Raw genomic sequence first — 20,152 nt, forward strand, 5'->3', positions numbered from 1 at the left:
TACCACTTGTGACATGCAGTGGGGTGTGCGCGGTATGCTGGTTGGGTCTGGCGGGGCGGGGCCAGGCCAGTCTAGGCCGCTGGCCTGTTCTGGAGTGGTTGAGGGAGCAGTGGCTGGGGTGTGTTTGGCCCCAGGAGCCGCACTCGCTGGGGAGAGGGAGACAGAGGGAGGGAGGTCGGGAGGGAGGCGGGCGCCAGAGTTCAAGGAGTCCAAAGGCCAAAGGCAAAAGGCAAAAGACTAGAGCCCCCAGTATTTCCAGGCGGTCTCCCACCCAAGTACTAACCAGGCCCGACCCTGCTTACCTTACAAGATCAGACGAGATAAGGCAAGTTCAGGGTGGTATGGCTGTAGACACCAGCAGCTGCTGCTGGACGCCTCAAGAGCCTGGTCCACGAGTCCCAAGCCCAGCGGGTGCCGCGCTTTACCCATGCACCTGGCACCTGGCACCATGTCTGCCTGGCACCACCCTATGCTGTGGTTTCCAGGTGGATAGCGGAGGCCGCGCAAGAGAACCCTGGCAATGCGCTGTGGCACAAGCCCGGGCCTTCTCCAATCAAGGGACTCTTGCAGGTTGCTCCCGGCTTGGCCCCAGGCCCACTTCCTCTTCCATCCCGCACATCACGGCACCTCACCGCATCTAACCTCGCAGCCCCGCACCACACCTCGCCGCACCACACCACGATGGGCTGCTCAGTGGGAAGAGGGTGGAAGCAAGTGTGGGGCATCAGGCCAGCCAATCTTCCAGGCCGTCCCTGCCGGGTCTCATCCTCTCTTCCCAGGCCTAGGGCTCGCAGAGCAAGCCACCTGGCCTTTCCCTCCCGACTGCCCCACCTGGCCCAAACCAACCCAGAGCCTCCCGCGTCCCCATAGCCCCCAGATAACATCACCAGCCAGAGTGCGCTGCCCTAGCTGGGCCTCATGAAATGCCAGGGACCCTGGGGATGAGGGCTCTAAGGAGAGAAGTAGTCCAGGACCCAGGGAGCCCAGCCCTGGGGCACAGTCGGAGTGTGGGGTCTCGCCGCCCATCCCACGCCTCCTTTATCCTTGTATCCACTCACTCCAGCCCCCAGCATACAGCCACAGCCCCCATCCTCCAGCCACAGCCCCCAGTCCTCAAGACCGGCCCCCCAGCCCCTAGGGGGTGCACTCCCCCTCCGTGTGGGTGTGGGTGGTGTGTCAGGGAAGGTGCAAAACTTGGTTGTCGCTTCCAGCCTGTGCAGTGGGATTTAGCCTTTTGGTATGAGGTGTGCAGGCCAGACCAGGCAGCTGGGTTGCACGGGGAGGGGCTAAAGGAGAAGTGACTGGGGTGTTTGACCCCAGGGGGCCCACTCCCTGGGCATGGAGGGATCGTGGGTGTGCAGCGGCCAAAGGAAAAGTCAAGGAGGCAAAAACAAAAGCCTACAGCACCCTGTATTCCCAGGCAGTCTCCCTTCCAAGTACTAACCTCGCCCGTCCTTGCTTACCTTCTGAGATTAGGGGCGTTCACGTGGGTATGGTCTTACACACCAGTGGTTGCTGCTCCGGGCCTCAAGAGCCTTCTCCACCGCTTTCAGGACCAGCAGGTGCCACTTTTCACCCCTTCAGCTGCCTGCCTGAATGCCTGGATGCCTCCCTGCCTCCTGCCGCCCTCCACCAAGGGCCCTGGGTGTATGGCAGTGGCCGCGCAAGAGGCCCCTGCACCGTGCAATGGCGCAAGCCCCAGCATCTCCAAACCCGGGAAAATTGCAGGCTGGACCCAGCTTTGCCCCACGCCCTCTGCCGCCATCACACACCAAACCGCACTGCACCACATCTCACCTCACCAGATCGGTCTGCTCACTGGGAACTGGGTGGGAGTGAGCGGCCCCATCCATGAGACCCGGTCTTAGGGGTCTGCCAGATTCTCACCTCTTGCTCCCCAGTCTTAGAGCTCTTGCTGTCTGACACCTGGCGTTTCCCTCCCATCTGTCCCACCTGGCTCAAACCCAACCCGGAGCCTCCAGCGCCCCCAGAGAACATCATGGGCCCAAGCCCGCTACCCTAGCTGGGCCTTGTGAAATGCCAGTGGCCCTGGGGATGAAGGCTCAAGGGAGGGAAAAGGTCCAGGACTAAGGGAGCCCAGGCTTGTGGCATACATACACGGAGTGTGGGGTCTCACTGCCCCTCACGCCACTTCTAGGTCGTTGTATCCATGCACCCCAGCCCACACCATCTAACCCCAGCCCCCAACCTCCACCCCGAAGCCTCTGGTCCCTGCCGCACTCGCCCTCTGTGTGGATGAGGTGGTGTGTTTCTCTGACGTATTTCACTCAGCATACAACCTTCGTGTTCCATCTACATTGCTGCCAATGACATGATTTCATTCTTTCTCATTACACATAGGACCGATTGACTCCCAGTGAGCACACATCAAGGTTGTTTTCAACCCCCCCCCGAACAACTAATTTTTGATATCAACGAAAAATGTTTCCCTTCTCAAAACGTGGTGTATTGAAGTCTCTTGTTTGTACAATATTACTGTGCTCTTGGCCCCCTGCCATAGACTGCCTCAAAATCCTGTTTTGGAGACTCAAGGATCCTGCATGCCCAGTCATTTTGCCAATAGTTGAAGATGAAAGAAATCACAAAAAACTAAACAGAATCAGAACCCAGTCCTATAGACTTGAGCATCAGGTCGTATTGAGACTCTGCCCTCCAGATCACCACTGCTTTTACCGAAGGACGAGAAAAGCTAAAAAGCTGGCTAGTGCCCAAACCCCCTTACATTGATGTCAGATGTTGTGTTGCTGTTCTACATTCAGGCTCCCAGATGTAGTTAAATATGTTCCATTTCTCTATAACCCCAGGTTTTCCATAGTCATAGGACACTAAACTTCCTTGGGGAATCGTGCCAGTCACTTCATTCGCAGATTTATTCCATTATGTGAGACAGAGAGTTTGGACCAAATGCATCCCTTCTGACTCCCTTGATCTCTTTCTAAACAGGTTTTCTAGTGAGGGATTGAGATTTTTAGCCTAGAACTATGTCTCTCTGATTTAATTGTGGAGTCCTGTTAATTTGCCCTAGATCCAGGGGAACGTGGACAATAGGTTCTGCATGGGCTCACCTGTGACACCTCTCTTGGCAAGAGAAGGCAAAAAGTCTTCTGGAATGGGGCAAGTGTTATTGGGAGGGAGCCATCTTCACTTGTGTGCAAGGAGAGTTGGAGATCAGAGGTCAGAGTCAGGAACCATGTAACTGTTACTCAGAGAGTGACCAGCATTCACAAGCAGCTAACACATGGTGATTCCCAAAGACACATTGCCCTCCCTTAGTGAAACCTGTGTGCTTGTTAGCCTGAGGGCTGTTGGTGACCCTGTTCCACAGGTCGCTGTGAGGTAACCACATGATGAGAAGTCCAGTGTTGGAGCATGAGCATTGTTCTTCCCCAGGTGGTCAGGGCAGACAGTCCATTCAAGGACTCGGGGACCAGAACCCCATACACTGACAAGGCTGCCAACCAGCACAGAGAAGCCAACACTGAGATCATGAGTGCCTCTGCCAAATGGTTGGAAGCAGAAGGCCAGAGCCAGAAGTCTTCCTGCTTTATGTAGCTCAGGATGCAGTGTTCTTGTCACTGGTGCTTCCTATCATCCGAACCCCACAGACTTTCCTTCTTACTCTCAGGACACATAGCTTGCATGGAAAATAGTGCTCAAGTCCGCAGTCCCAGCTTCATTCCATTTTCATTGGCGGCGAACAACTTCAGCCCCTGTGTTTTTCTTCTCATTTGTTATTATTCTTATTATGATTATCATCATAATCATTGTTATTTATTGACCAGTTCTTCTCAGTGGGGTTTCGGTGGTAGGAGTCTGGAAGCCTCCGTTGTTATATTTTATTGTCAACTCTTTTATAGCAGGGTCCTTGATGTGGGACATCTTGGAAAATTACAGCCTCATGGGCTTCCCTGGCAAACTCACACTGGCAACAGGAAGCAAGTTGAAAGCATTGAGCCCAAGAGGTTTGCCTTTGGACAGAAGGCCAGGGGAAAGCAGCCTGCCTTCCTTCTAAGGCAAAGCAAATATATCAGCATGAAGGAGTCAGGAGCAATGCAGCTGCCACCCAGACATCAATCTCCCAGCAGTTGGCAGTAAGCTCCCACACACTTGTCTCATTTGGACAAGTCTTTTTCTGATATCACTGAGGAAGAATTATCTTACAGAAAACATGGTGCTTGGTAGTCTCTGGTGGGCATGACAATGGTCACCATGCTGACACTTTCCCCCTGCTGCCTGAAATGCCTGCATTCCTAGCAGCTGAAGTTTTGACTTTGCACATTGCAATCTCAGAGCTGGTCTGCCAAGAAAAGCATCAAAGTGGACAAGACCAGTGCTCAGTTCCACTCAAATATTAGCTCAACGCCAACGCCATCACTTATTTACCCCTGCCTCTATCCATTGAAGGATAGAGCTGGAGAACAGGTGAGGGCCAAAAGACTCCTTGACCTATCTGAGGTAAGATTGTACAGAGCTTGCAGTCAGGGATCTCAGGTTTAGCTTGATAAAGTTTTGAGGGTTGATGGTGGGGTTTGGTTAAGAGTTGTCGGCCCGAAAATCATTCTTGAAGACTCCTTTGGTGCACAGAGGTGATTTTATTAAAGAAGTGGGACAGGACCTATGGGTATGAAGAGCTGTCTGCCATGGGCTCGTGAAGACTGGTTATATCCTAGGGGTTTTGGGAAGGTAAAGTCCAAAGCCAAGTTTCCAAGGAGACATTCATATGCTAAAGACTCACAGATCACTGTAGGCCTAGCTCTTGTCAAGCTAAAGGTCTTTCTTCTTCTAGGAAAACATTAACTGTAAGATAATAGGTAGATCTTGTAAAACAATTTTCCTCTGCCCGCCTCAAATAATTGTCAATTAGCTTCAGATTACAAAAAAATCAAATTTAATGATTTGAATATTTTTTGAGAGAGACAGAGACAGAGAGAGAGAAAGGAGCAGAAATTGTGTCTCGGAAGGGTAGAGAGAGAGGAGAGAGAATGTGAAGCAACCTTCAGGCTCTGAGGTGTCAACACAGTACCCGACATGGGGTTGGAACTCAGGACCCTGAAAACATAAGCCTAGCCAAAGTCTGAAGTTTAAACAACTGAACCACCCAGTCACCCCAGTAAATTCCATTTGATATGCCACTGATTTGATTTGCCACTGATCAAAACACCAGTAAAATGAGTTTGCTCACCAGGAAAATGAGTAGATAGTTTTCCGTAGATTAGGCTGTTGATAACTTTGCCTTAGTCTTTTAATTTCCTAAGATATTGAACAGGGTTGGGGCAGAAAGAGGGGGAGGGGTTCAAAACCAGGCTTCATGCCATGAGTGCAGAGCCAAATGCAGGGCTTCAATTCATGACCCTGAGATTATGACCTGACTCAAATTCAAGAGTCAGCTACTTGGGGCGCCTGGGTGGCTCAGTTGGCTAAGCGTCCGACTTTGGCTCAGGTCACGATCTCACAGCCCGTGAGTTCGAGCCCCACGTCAGGCTCTGGGCTGATGGCTCAGAGCCTGGAGCCTGCTTCCGATTCTGTGTCTCCCTCTCTCTCTCTGCCCCTCCCCCGTTCATGCTCTGTCTCTCTGTGTCTCAAAAATAAATAAACGTTAAAAAAAAATTAAAAAAAAAAAAGAGTCAGCTACTTAACCCACTGAGCTACCCAGGCACCCCATCACTTGCTGCTTTTCTAACTCTATCTTGTTTCCCACCAGGCACACTGGGCCTGTCCATAACTCAGTGAAAATCCAGGGAATGGTGTAGAGATCCCACTCTTCTCCCATGCTACCTGAAAGCAATCATTTGCTGATTTACAAAAGGATCCATTGACCTCCTGTCACTTATCACTTGGGGCTCAAAAGGCTGCAGTTGGCATGGTAAGACTTATGATGGAGCATGAGCCACGCTGATGGTAAAGTGCAAGTTAGCACCCCCCCCTTGTCACCCCAGGGGGATCTGAGGGATATTCCTTGGACACCCTTGCTACCCAAGAACAAAGGAAAGGGGCTTAAGCCCTTGCTGTGTTAATGTCGGGAAACTAAGGCAAAAGAAAAATTAAATTCCATTAATGCCTATAGGCCATTGACAACTCCTTGAAACCAGCACAATGACCTCCCTCTAAGAGCTCAGCTGCTTAGATGATGATCTTTGCTGGGGGCAAAAGAGAACTGTAGCTTAACATTACCCCAACCTCAAGGACCCTGTAAGTCCACTTCCTTTGTTTCAGTTTTGGGAAGATATATGCGGGCAACCATCCTCCAAGCTTATGGCCCCTGATCTACATCTAAAGGATCTCATGATTCATGTTTTATTAAGGGGTCATAAGTAGTGTTTCCCTAGTAACAGCCCCTCAAGATGCTGGAAATCTTGCTTCCAAAATTCCTTAGGACTTATTCCATCCCTGACCTCCTGCCAACCTAAGGGAATATAATGATGAGTTAGCTGTAGGACCCCAGCACAGCTCTGCCAGGCTTTTAAAATATCACATTTTTGCACCAAAGATGTCTTCCAGAATTCTGTGCTGGTCATTAGCTCCGAACTAGCTCAACATCATCCGCAAAACATCATTTTGGCATCGGAATGTGGGGCTACGAAACTTTTCACCTTGACTCTGTGCTTCTGTGTCAAATTGGTGAATATGTTTTCTCTTTCCTCCTTTACTCTCATTTCAGGGGATTTTTGAGAAGTAGGGTCTTGTGGGAACACTTTTCTGGGGATTGCTCTGGCTGCAATCCTCTAGCCTGTGGCTACTCTACGGGGAGGAGAAAGCTTGCCTTTTAGTTGGAAGTTAGGACCTTGGCCAGAATGTTAGTGAGATTCAGAAACTTGATGACGTCTCTTTATTCCTTTCCGTGTCTAATGTTTTCTGTCTCGGGCAGTGGACAGCCACCTGACTACCACAGCTGCCAGTCTTTATACTCCAGTGTGTGAAGATATCTCCTCATTGCTCTAGTGTGTCTCCCTCCACATCTCTGGGCTAACCTCTTCTGCATAGCAGGTCTCCACTGAGAGCTGACCGAAACCAGTACCTGACTGAATTAAAACCCGAGAGTGCCTTTTCCTAGGGAAGTTGGCAATGAAGACGACGCGGTTTGGAATGTCACTTATATCATGATGGATTTCTCTGTTTTCGTCAATGTCTTACTCCCACTATTTAAAATTGGGTCATTTCCCCTTGTCAAACTCTTCTAGTATTTTCCATGGGTTGAAAATAGCAGTTTCTTCTCTGCCTTCTCAGCAAGAGAGACGCAGTTCTCTAATTCAGGCACCCATCTGTTGTTTAGAATGCAATGCAGAATTCTGTGAGGGTGGGGAGGTTAACATCCCTCCTTCAGGAGCCCTTCGCCACATGGTTGGAAGGCATAGTCATTTTGTTCAAGGGATGCCTCGGGTCACTTTGACACCTCGGGAACCCCTCACATATCCTGTGTGGGGGATGCTACTGGGGAGTCGGGATGGATTCATGGGTAATGTACCTTCTCTCCCTCTCCCTTTTTCTCTCTAGGTGGAACATGGGAGTTCCTCTTTGGTCCGCAAATATTCTCCCTTTGGATGCCTATTGAACCCAATGGAAACAGTTGGGTTTGCAAAATGTGGAAAGGACTGATCCTATAACAATGCATGGCCTTACTAAACAGGGCAAATGGACGGTTGTTAGCCTAGGTTCAGCCCTTCAGGGCTACCCGGGCCCAGGGGCCTCTTGCAGGATGTGTTTGGTCAGTAACCAGGCCAGTGAGCTCCCCGCGGATATGTTGGATGACAATTGTCTAAACAGGCGTCCTCTTGAGAAAACTCAGTCACTGAAAGAAACACAGGCCGTCCCTGAAAAAGCAACACTGACTCCTCCTTTCTGTTCCTCTGCCTAATATGAGGGCTTCTTCCTCATTTCTTTCTGTTGTTAAGGGCTATAACTGGAGGTAACTGTGCTCAGTCTACCTCAGGATGGAGACTTTAAGGAAAATTCCCAAGCAGCTGCTGAAAGTCCACTTGTTTTAGGGAAATTCCCTGTCTTCAATGGCCTGACCTAAACTGCCTAATTCCACTTTGGTGGAACAAAGAAATGGTGTCTGTTCTGTCTCAGCTGACAAGATTAAACCCGGGAAATTTTCCTTTTCTGCCTTCTGCTGGCACGTCACTTCTTCTGCCTCTCCCCCCCTCCGTCCTCCTGTTTCTGCACCACCTTGGGTGAGGCCTATAGAACTGGTTCCCTTACCACCCTCAGTGCCTCAGACACCATCGGCCCCACTTCCCACCCTAATTGTCAAGGAAAAAGCACATTTTTGCACCACTCACACTTCAGGTTCTTGGGGCCCACTGGCATCTCTGGTAAAAACTGATAACGTTGGAAAAAATCGTCCTAGGTCTTTTCTGTAGGTGTAGGTGAACCAATTCCGTGTTTCAGCTAAATGAAGTTTGCTGTTTTCATTAAGATAGACCTCTCTTTCCAGTTATCTGCATTCAGTGTGAAACTTTTATTCTACCAACGCTTATAAAAGGTCAAATATGCTCACTGGATCTTGATTGCAATTTTTTACCAAATGAGGACATGAAATATTGGTTAAAATCAACTGTCTCAAATGGTTAATTACTTGGGTAATTCTGAAGATAGCTTTCAAAGTCTTTAGAAACCTTAGACTTTAGACTTTGCTTTCAAGTTTACACGGTGAATGACATGACGTTCACGGGACATCTAGGTCTTTTCCAAATAGGTTGCAGGGAAAAGCTTTGATTACCGGAATACAATCGGCTTTTATCTTCTTTCTTTTCTACTTTTTGTAATGTTTATGTTTTTGAAGAGAGAGAGAGAGAGAGAGAGTGGGAAGGGCAGAGAGGGAGACACGGAATCTGAAGCCGTCTCTAGGCTCTGAGCTGTCCACACAGGGCCCGATGTGGGGCTTGAACCCATGAACGGCTAGATCGTGACCCGAGCCGCAGTCGAGAACTTAGTGACTGAGTCACCCAGGAGACACTGTGCTTTTAACTCCTTAATGCGGAGCAACTAAAGCTATTTTGGCCTATTTTAAAACATGCTTTGTGTTTAACTGACTCAAGAATTAGCCATCTAAAAAATTATGGTGCAAACAGTAAGTTTTCATTGGAGACTAAGGTTCTAAAAGTTAAAATTCTGCTAAGTTTACTTAAGACTGATGGAAACAAAGAAACCAGCTCTCTATTTTGGAAAATAGGAGGTATGTAAGACCTAGACAATGGAAGTCAAAGAATGACAATATATTTTTTGTTGAGGGTAAAAGAAAGTAAATTTCTGCTAACTCAGATGGGTTGTTTGGCGAGAAATGACGGGAAAAAACCTGAAGGCAAAGGAAAGTTGTAGCAGGTTCATGAAGGGAAATCTTTGGAAAGGAATTTTATGGGTGGTAAAGATGCACTAAGTTTGCCGTCTATGGATTTTACAACTACAGTGATATAAGATTAAAATCCTGTTTTCTTCGGTTTTGGAAAGATAAGGTTTTCTTGGATTGTAGATCTGCTCTTGATAAGAACATATAAGCAAAGTTTTGTTGTTTTGTTGAGTTTTTTCTTTCTCTTTCTGCCAGGAAAACTGAAGCTTTAGATATGGTCTTAGTCAAGTCTTTGGTGATTTAAAATGAAAACATTTCAGTGCCAAAGGAGCTAGGTTTTGCTAACAACTCTATAATGTTCGCTATTTGCCTTTGGAATCTCGTCTTGCCATCTCGGTTAGACAAATTTTTATTTTTTAGCATTTATTTATTTCTTAAAGACTGAGAGACAGACCGTGGTCAGAGGAGGGACAGAGAGGGAGACACAGAATATTAAACAGGCTCTAAGCTCCAAACTGTCAGCACAGAGACAGACGCGAGGCTGGAATTCAAAAACCGCGAGATTATGACCCGATCTACACTCAGACGCTTCACCAACTGAGCCACACAGGCGCCCCAATAATTTAAAGTTTCACATTACTAATGATCTGTAAGTCTTTCTAGAATGCGCTCTATCACGTCTTAATGCTTGAAAAAACTCTCCAAGATTTCAATTGTAAATGAAATCTTTTTGACCAATTAGCCCTTTTTTACGTGGCATGTATTCTGTTTCTGGTAGAAGCATTTTCAAACAATGGTAAACTTTAGGTTCTTTTGCTTGGGTTAATGATGTAACTGCTCAAAGACATATGCAATTCCTAAAGTTTTAATTAGTTATGCTCTAAGGCCCTCCCTTGATATTCTTTGTGTCAAATTTTACACTGTCAAATGTGTCACGCTGGGTGTCATCAGATATTTAACAACGTCCGTTTCTGAGATTTTTTTCACCCAGAATTTTTCTTCTCTCACCAAAATTACTTCATCTTGTAGGAGATTCACACACAAAAAAACGACTTTTAAGACAAATACAAGGATTTGAAATCTTTTAGATTCCTAATAAAAGGGTAAGGATTTCGAGAGCAAAAAACTATTCAAACCAAACCAGAATTAGGAACAGGGGATTAAATGAATTGAGGAAGATTATAGCTTTGTGAGTCTTGCTGGAAATCTTGCTGCTTCTCTGTTTGCTGTTCCAAATGAAGGAAAGTTTCTCTGCTCTTCAGTTATCTCTAATATGCAGAGATATCACCAACTATTCACTTTTAAACTGAAACCTTGATCTTTCCTCCATAACCTAAATCCTCTGAAATTCAAAATTTCTCAAGTATTCTTTCTTTCATGGCAATTACAGGTATTTGCCTATGTGCAATAAGGGGCCTCAGAAATTCAGTCTGGAGTTTCCTTAGAAGGGATTAGATCAATGACACTTCTTGCAGAGCTTATGGAAATAATGAGGCCAGTTTTTCAAAAGTGGCTTTGATTTGCAAATGAATTAGTCTGGATTTGGCTATCTCGGTCAGAGAGGGTTTTTAGAAAAAAAACTACATTTCAGCAATGCACATTATCGATGTTAAATCCTAATGTTTTCTTAACTAGACAACGTGAGATAACCTTGAGAGATTCTGTCACAATAGCACAGGTATGGACAACCTTGTTCTGTAGGCATAGAAATAGGATCTCCTGGGTAAAATCTTTAAACAGCTTGAAAATGGGATGGGTTTTTTCAAAAACTGTACACTAGGTCTTTTCTCACTGTAGACCTATCAATAGACAGTGCTGTAGTATTCACTTGAAGCTGAGTTAATTTATAAATCTCTAAGTATGCAAACCATGTCCTCCCTACACCTGATCTGACAGTTACTCGAAACTCACCCCATATAAACCCCCAAGACCTGGTTTATTCAAGGATGGAAATCTCATGCAACAGGGGATTTAACTGAAATAAAAAGCCCTTAGTGCATCATATTATGTCTTCCTACTGCAGTCACTTAGAGGGGCAATCTTCATGGGCTCCTGTATCGAAATAAAACCTCTACCCACTTTACAGGAAGTCAGTGGGCAAACGAATGTGCCTTCTTATTCCGAGGAACCTGTACAAGACCTCAAACCTCTCAGGATGGTCACTCCCAAGTAAAGAGAAAAGTGGCTTAGGTACTTGCCATAGTAATGTGTGATACTACGGCAAATGAAAATTAATTCCCTTACTGCTTATAGCCCACTGACAAGTCCCTGAAATGGGCAGAGTGATATCCTTCTAGGAGCTTAGCTGCTGACTGATGGTGATGAAACTTCGCTAGGGGCAAATCACAACCTTAGTCTAACATCATCCCACTCTGATGACCCTGCAAGTCAACTTTTTTATTTCAACTGCCCCAGATATATGCTGGCAGTCTTACTCCAAGCTTACGCACCACCTCCCCCGGTATACATTTAATAGGTCTCATGACGGGTTTTATTAAGTGGTAATAAAGGGCATTTCCTTAGCCACACCTAGCCCCTCAGGTGCTGAAAACTTGCTTCCAACATGCTTAGATTTACCCTATCCCTGTCACCCTGCCAACTTGATAGTGTGTAATGAGTTACCCGTCAGGAGCCCAAAGCAGTTCTTCCTTCATGTGGGTTCTTTCCCCAAGATTTAATAAAATCACCTTTTTCTATGAAAAATGTCTTCAAGAAATTTTTCTTCGTCTGGGGCTCTGGACTACCCTCACCGTCATCCCCATTCTTCATCAGTTCGTCAGCAGAACTCCGACTGTCGGCTACAGATGCCTTCACCATGCAGAACAGATATTTCATCCATTGGTAATATTGTTCAGGATCTGTTACGTGCCGGACGCAGCCCTCTCAAGGACTGTTGGAGCAAAGCCACTCTCCAAATACCTGAGGGATAGCTGCAAGTCAGAATATGGTAACTATGTGTCATTACTGGCTTCAAAGGAAAGGGCGAAAAAGGCAATTGCCAGAAAATTTTCACACTTTTCTGGAGAAACACTGCAGGAGGATTCCCTTGGTCCTAGCCCAAACATTGTTCTAACTCCTGAGGCAACCATGCTCTCAGGAGATTGTGCTCGTCGTATCAGTTTGCTTTATCGCATTCTCTCATGTTAGAAAGAACTTTGGCCTTCTCTCTCATTCTCCAACCTGATGTTCTTTTCTAATGAAGTCCCTGTTGTCCATTCAGGGACAGTGTCTCGAGCCGTTTTTTCTACTTTTAACTGGGGTTTCAGGCCATAGTCTTGTCACTGCAGGATCTCTTTGGCCACAGCATCCCTCAACAATTGCATTTCAGTACTATCTGGGCAAAGGTAAGCCCAGGGCATTTCAATTGCCCAGCAGGAACGCTCATGTGGAGACAGCGTCACCGATATTGGGAGGGAGCTGTCCTCCCTTCTGGGATAAGAGGTATGTGGAGGTAGATATTTCCATCTGCATGTTGGCTGCAGCCTAGGAATAGAGCTGGTAAGTTGTGTTTTGAGGTAGTCGGATATCTCACTGCAATCAAGGGCCCTTAGCTCTGGAGGATTGTTTCAGTCATTTATTTGAAGAAAAAAAATGTTGCTTTCTCCTTACACAAAAACAGGACTGTTTTAATCTCACACCACTACTTAAGACTGTCTTCACTGCCATAAGAATACAAGCTTTGGCGAGAAAAGGGCAAGTGAAAGGGGGTTGTGAGACTGTCCCAGCCAGCATGTGACACTGCAGCTTAAAGACTATTTTGAAAATGAAAAAGTAGTATCTTCTGTATCAGGAAGGTCATTTCACATAGTGGAGCAGGCCCATGCAACCCAGGACTCTCCTAACTTGTGCCCAGTCATGGTCCTGGCACAATTTTGGTCCTGTCTCCCTTTACTCCCTGGGGCTGCTTTCTGGGCAGGGGGCCCGATGGCTATCAAGAAAGTGGGTAAATACTTGTAAAAAAAATTGCAGAGTTTGGTCATTTTAAAGAGCTGCAAACGTTATTATATATTTTTGTTTTTTATTTCCCAATCAGTCTTGATTTCTGGATGATGATAAAAGCTTTAGGAAGGCACCTTCTTGGAGAAATCATTGTAACCAAAGGACATTTGTGACTTAGCCGCTGGGTCGGCAGAGACTCCCTGCAACTTTCTAGGTCACTTCTTCTCTCTCCTCTATGCAGCCAAAGAACATGCGGCTTGTTGGTACATGACGTGTTGACCTGCCCCAGCCACTTGGCGGTGGCACGGGAGGCTATTTGGAATGTGAACAATGGTGGAGAATGGCCGAAGTAAATCTGACTTCAGATTTACTACTGTGAATGATGCATATTTCCTTTATGTGGGGTAAATCTTCCATTTTCTTTTCCATAAGGCATAGGTAGGTCATTCTATGTCTTCCAGTTCAGAACTTTTGCTAGTTGATCTTTAATTTCAGCACTTCCTAGTCCTTAGTGCTGGTTAGGAAGACCAAAGTGCTTTCCTGCATTTTACAACTAACATTCTGTTTTTCCCCACCAAATCTGGGCAAGCTTTAAGCATCTGAACCTTTTTGGAAACAGACCTATTCACCACAGGTACATTAGGTTGAGATGTTTATTATTGGTGATTCCAATTATTCCTAAAAAACAAATGTCAATTGAGAAAAGACCAGGCTCCGAGCAGATGTTGGAAAAGTTTTGCCTCTCTGAGAACACACGTTAACCATACTTGGCTGTGTTCACCCCATGCTGAATGTTCTGGGGCTTGTAGGCCTTTCCACAGTCCTGCTAGGTCCCACCAAATTCACTTGACTCCCCCCATTGCTACACACTCTTCCTTGAGGCCACTCTACCCTCATCACTGCTACCCTTAAGGTCCGGTCTCATGTGTCAAATCGTGTGTTCTGAAGGTACTTGTGGCTTCACGTGTTCTTCATTTCTTGCTAGCTAAGTCCTGCGGACTCCTGGAAGGATGCTCGGCGGTACAAGGAGGGGTCTGTCCCCATGGCCTCTGCAGAGGGGCAGAGGGGATATTTCTTCTTTCCTGATGATATGGCTTCACTTGGTGTTTCTCAAGATCTCAGAACTCTGCTTTCTCTTACCCCCCTGTTGCTTGACTTGTCTGTGGGAACAGTTATTCCCACAGATCCTGTAACTTGTTTCTTGTCTTTGTCTTCCTTCTGCAGCTTTCCCAGTCCTGGCTTGATGCCAGTGCTGTGTCCTCACCACCCTGTGCATGGGCAGAAACACTTGGGGGGCGGGGGGGGTATTTTCTTCCCAGCTTCGGTGCTTGCTGGCCTTCGTGCCCTGTCGTTTCTCAGTGTATCTTACATACTTTTGCCTCTTGTAAGACAATTTGTCTTTGAGCATCGCTCTTGGAGACTGCAGGGTAATCTGAGCATCCTCCATTTAGCTGCACCTACCAGGACCCCTTTTCCAAGTAAAGGCACACATACAGGTTCCAGAATTTGGACATAGATGTGCTTGCGGGGGCCCACCGGTCACCCCACCTCCCCAGTCCACCTGTTTGGAGAAATCCTGCCCTGCCTGGTACTACCCCAGAGGCATCAGGGTGACCTCACCTCCCCGTGAGGAAGAGGATTCTCGGGTCAAAAAAAGGGCCTTGGACTATCCAGGAAGAAATCAGAAGACTGTAGAAAACAGGAGGACATGTGGCGTGCATCAGGATTAGTTCCTGTTGATCTCACTCGAGTGTGCTGAGCCTCGCTTGACCAACAGTGTGTGTGTGTCTAGTGGAGGTGGGAGAGTCTCTGCTTTGGTAGAAGGCACTTTCAGAGAACCCTGAGACAGGAACCACTCTGGAAAGGCACTTGGAGGTGCGGAGGAGACAGTGATGCATGAGCAAACCATCCTGGCTACCCGTGAGAGGAAGCAGCATCAGGCCTAGACGCCAGGATGCCTGCCGGGCTGGGCTGTGGTGAGGGCGAGGTGCAGGAAGGCCTGTGTCCCACTGTGCTGCTTCAAGGTCTCCATCCATGGTGAGCCATGGGAATGGTTGTCGCACAGAGAGCTCGGGGCACACTCACCAGGGCACATCCAGCATTTACTGGGTACCCCGTCCTCTTCCGTGCAACCCGTGGCCACTGTCCCGCTCACTTGGAGTATTTTCAGTGGGTCCAGCCAGCCATCCTTAGAGGAGGCTAACAGAACATTTCTCTACTGGCGCTGCGGAGCAACACACACCCTAATCTCCAGGCTTCACCACCATGGCTCTGGCTTTCGGGTCAAGATTCTCTCAGAAAATTAAGTAAAAGTTATTTTTAAACATTTTAATGAGAAGAAAACAATGTAAATTACTTTAAAAATTGTTAATTATGTTCTCCTGGGTGACTCCGTTAAGCGTATGATTCTGGATCTCGGCTCAGGTCACGATCTCATCGTTTGTGTGTTTGAGCCCAGCAACAGGCTTTGCACTGACAGCAGAGACCCTGCTTGGGATTCTCTCTCTCCCCTTCCCCACTCACACATGTGCTCGCTCTCAAAACACACTTTAAAACATATAAAAATTATTCCCAAAAATGAATAAACGTTGAAAAAAAAATAAAACATATAAAAATTATTAACTTGTAATTAAAGCAGTGATTAAGGCACTATCACATTGCATAGAGGGCTGGGGGTGTCTTAGTCTCCATCTTATTTTTTTTTGTTTTATGTTCAATTTTAAACTTTTACAAAATGTATTTCTTTTGAGAGAGAGGGAGTGGAGGAGGGGCAAGGAGAGAATGAGAGGGAATCCCAAGTAGGCTCTGCATTATAAGCACAAACCCTACCTGGGACTCGATCTCACCAATGGAGAGATCATGATCTGGGCTGAAATCAAGAGTCAGATTGTAAACCGACTGAGTCACTCAGGTGCCCTTAATTTCTATTTATTTTTAAAGATTTTAAGTAACTTCTGCACAGACCCACAACCCTGTTATCAAGAGTTGTATTCTCCCCTGACTGTGGCAGCCAAGTAACCCTGTTTTTTTTTAACTTTTTAAATGTTTTAATGCTTACTTTTGAGAGGGAGAGAGAGCCACAGTGCAACTGGGGAAGAAGAAGAGAGGGAGACACAGAACGCGAAAAATATTCCATGCTCCGAGCTGTCACTACAGAGCATGACTCAGGGCTTGAACTCATGAAAGGTGAGAACAAGACCTGAGCTGAAGTCAGAGCCCAGCCGACTGAGGCACCCAGTTACCCTGTTTTTAATTATTTCCTCAAAGTGCCACCAAGCACATTGTTTCAAGGGAAACATCGGCTGCCCCCGCCTTGGTTCTTACTCCCCTCCCTAACCCATGTGCTACTATTCTAACCTTTTCCTCCCATTGTTTCCTTACTAACTCGTGTGCTCAGTGTGAGCCCTGGTAAATCCATTTCAGATTTACCCACTGGCATCTAGGTAATAAAGCATTATTTCTCAGCCATGTGGATATGCCCTGGTATTTACACATGATACCCAACCTCTGGGACTTCTATGCCCTGGGTTAGGTCATGATATGCATGAAACATTAACAGACCGTGCAGTTTGATACAGGTGGAGGATGTGGGATGGATTTATGAGGGTTTACTGTATATCCTCCTTTGACATTTGTGCAGAAGTTTTAGAATAGAAAACGTTAGTAATTGTTTAGTTATCCCTTCCATGTGATAGATGGTCTCAGCCTGGAAGGACTTCTCCCTGTCTCTTACTTTAGAAAGTAAGGTAGCCCAGTTTCGAACTTTGAGCTGCACCCGGCAGCAGACACATCTCCCGCCACAAATAGCACCCACACGCTACATGTCACAATTCCATCTTGACCCTGCTTTCACAGTTTGATTTGTGTGACAACAGGATGCGTCCTACAAGCCATGACAGCTTAGACTTGCTGAAATGTGGCTTATGATGACATCGCTATGGGAGGCAGATGCTTCGATACAACTCCCATTGAGAAGTGGAGTCTAAGACCTCCCTTAGAGCATGGACCAGCCTCAGTGACGTGCTTGACCACAGGTCTGTAGATGTGATTCTAGGGGACGTGTAATTCTTATGTGCGACAGAGTTGCGTGCGGATATACGCGACTCATGCTTGTGACTGGCTTGATTCTAGGGAACGAGGACACTTTATTCTTCTGCTCTGTAATGCGTAACTGTGCGGTGCCTGTCGAGGATGCTGTATCATTTTTTGGAGTCGGTGGGGAGTCTGTGGCGTAATTATTGGTGTCTTGATCTCTGTGCAGTAACCTTAACCATTCATTAGAAACGCAGCCAGTTTCTCCCTTGTTCCCTTGTCACCCTGCTTCTCATTCAGACAGCAGTCCCTGTGCTGTGTTTGTCTCTCAGCTGCATCGTGGTCCCTTCAGAGGTTTTCTTGGGTTATTTATTGATTTAGTAATGTTTATTCATTTTTGAGAGAAGGAAACAGGGTGTGAGCAGGGGAGGAGCAGTGAGACCGGGAGACACAGAATCAGAAGCAGGCTCCAGGCTCCCAGCTATCACCACAGAGCTAGATGCCGGGCTAGAACCCACGAACCTCGAGATCATGACCTAAGTCAAAGTCAAACGCTTAACCTACTGAGCCACGCAGGTGGCCTTCTTTGTGTGTGTGTTTTAACTCAAAGAAATAGAATTTTACTACTTTTAGCAAAGTCATCGTTTAGAAGGAACAAAAACTGGAGGCGAAGAGATGTATGCTGGCAGGTTGAAGCACTAATTTATGTTTGCATGAAAATAAAACTTTAGGGGCGCCTGGGTGGCGCAGTCGGTTAAGCGTCCGACTTCAGCCAGGTCACGATCTCACGGTCCGTGAGTTCGAGCCCCGCGTCGGGCTCTGGGCTGATGGCTCAGATTCTGTGTCTCCCTCTCTCTCTGCCCCTCCCCCGTTCATGCTCTGTCTCTCTCTGTCCCAAAAATAAATAAACATTGAAAAAAAAAAAGAAAAGAAAACTTTATGCAGCTATAAATCTTTGGAAATTTTTTTTTTAATTTTTCAAACTATCTGCACACGGTTGACCTATTTGGTTAGTAAAATGTACTCCCTCCTTCCCTCCTTTCGGATTTCTTCATAAAGCCGTGTGAAGTGTGGGAGGATGTCCCTGATTCCTGAAAAGGTCTCCAAGCATGACGACTTGCCCAGAGTGCCTGGTGGCAGACATCCTGAGCATTTTACTCTTCAGTGTGTTACAGACGAATCCCTCCAGATTCTTAGGGTTTCCTCATTGGATCACTGTTTCAGACAGAGACCTGTGAGCAGCCTTTCACCTTCAGCTTGCAAGAAAGATCTGTGCCTTTTCACCTATGTGTTCACTCCCCTTGGGCCGCAGAGATGAGTCCCTGAACAAGGAAAGGGAGGGGATTCTCCCATTGGGTCTGCAGAGATCAGATCCGGACAGAAATTTTCTGGGAGGACATTTTGTTTTTTAAAAGGTAAAGTGAAGAGGGGCCTTGCTGGCTCTATTGGAACAGGTGACTCGATCTCGGGGTCACAGGGTCGTGAGTTCGAGTCCCAAGTTAAGTGTAGAGATTACTTAATAAACAAATACCTAATAACATAAATATAAAAATAAATAAACATTAAAAAAAATCAAACACAGTTTCCAATGTTGCCTGTGGATTCCAAAGAGGAATCTAGAAGCATGGGGACGGTGTCGGGACTGCCAGACATGTGAGGAAGAAAGCACAGGTACTCGCCTTCTGGGGAAGCTGGCTTCCAGAAGGACCAGGAACTGTCCTGATTTCCCGAGTCTAGAACAACAGGCAAAGACCTCTTTCACCTTCACCTTCTGGGAAGAGTTAGCCTCGCCAGCCTTCCCCAGGGACTGTCCTTTCCAGTGACAGTTTCCTCTGGCCCACATGACAGGTCGCTGAAGTCCTGCAGTAGGGTGGCTTCTTTCCAGCTCGGGGTGATAGGACGCACTTGACGGGAGAGGCTGAGATTTTGGGCAAATCACGCAACTTTCTGTCTCCTGTCCTTTCATTTGTGAATGGGCACCCCAGGACGACACTGTCTAGTTGCCCTTCTCGGGGCTGAGTGTTGAGTATGTTTGTTGTATAAAATAGTATCAACAGCAGTTTACATCTGGGAAATTCTTACCAAGTTTGGGACACCTAGACAGAGGGGAGCGAGGTTTAAAGTGGCCTTGGAAGGACACTGTGGATCCTTCCTTAACTGCTAGCAAACTTTTGCCCATTCAGTGGAAACTGACAGGAATCTCATTTGGGCAATTGAGAGATGTGCCCTGATTTGCCCCAATTGAATATGGTGGGGGGGCTGTCATGGGTTCACAGCTCCTCCCTCCATGCTTCACTGCACCCGTAGGCAAGGTTAGCTTCCAGGTCCCAGGGGCACGATTGGACAAAAATTTTGTCAGAAATAACTGAGACTCCACGGACACCTAGGTGGCTCCGTCTATTTAAAGTCCGACTCCTGGTTTTGGCTCAGGTCATGATTTCACGGTTCATGGGTTCGAGCACTGCATCGAGCTGTCTGTTGTCAGCACAGAGCCTGTTAAGGATTCTCTCTCTCTCCTGTCCCTCTGTGCAATCTCCGTCTCTCTTAAAAATAAATAAATAAATAAAACGAGACTAAAAAATATATAACTCTGAATTTATTTGTAACCTGTTCTGAGTTGGAAAGATCCCTGAGATCCCTGTGTTAAGATTTGAGGAAAATTTGGAGACTTGGGGAAAAAAACCCCTCTCAGGTACGTGTTTGTGCCAGGAATGTGGTCTTGGCAGCTGTGGCACCGGCCCGGCCGCAGTCTGTACTCTCTGGCATCTGCCCTTGTCTTCAGGAAGAGCCCGTTAGACAGGCCTCGTTCCCGGCTTCGAATGAACCCCAGACCTGGAGTGTAAAAGTAGGCTTCCAGACCACGCTTCCCTGGTG

The 20,152-nt window shown here is 46.8% G+C and overlaps 1 pseudogene; it reads right to left on the minus strand.

Annotated features, from left to right (window-relative positions):
• Positions 1-234: 234 nt before the first annotated feature.
• On the minus strand, positions 235-353 carry LOC124507372 (uncharacterized; annotated as a pseudogene).
• Positions 354-20,152: the final 19,799 nt, after the last annotated feature.

The sequence above is a fragment of the Lynx rufus genome, unplaced genomic scaffold (assembly GCF_022079265.1).
Source record: "Lynx rufus isolate CCGP_SWC_20201006 ecotype Redwood Valley unplaced genomic scaffold, mLynRuf1.p SCAF_11, whole genome shotgun sequence".
Taxonomy (NCBI): Eukaryota; Metazoa; Chordata; class Mammalia; order Carnivora; family Felidae; genus Lynx; species Lynx rufus.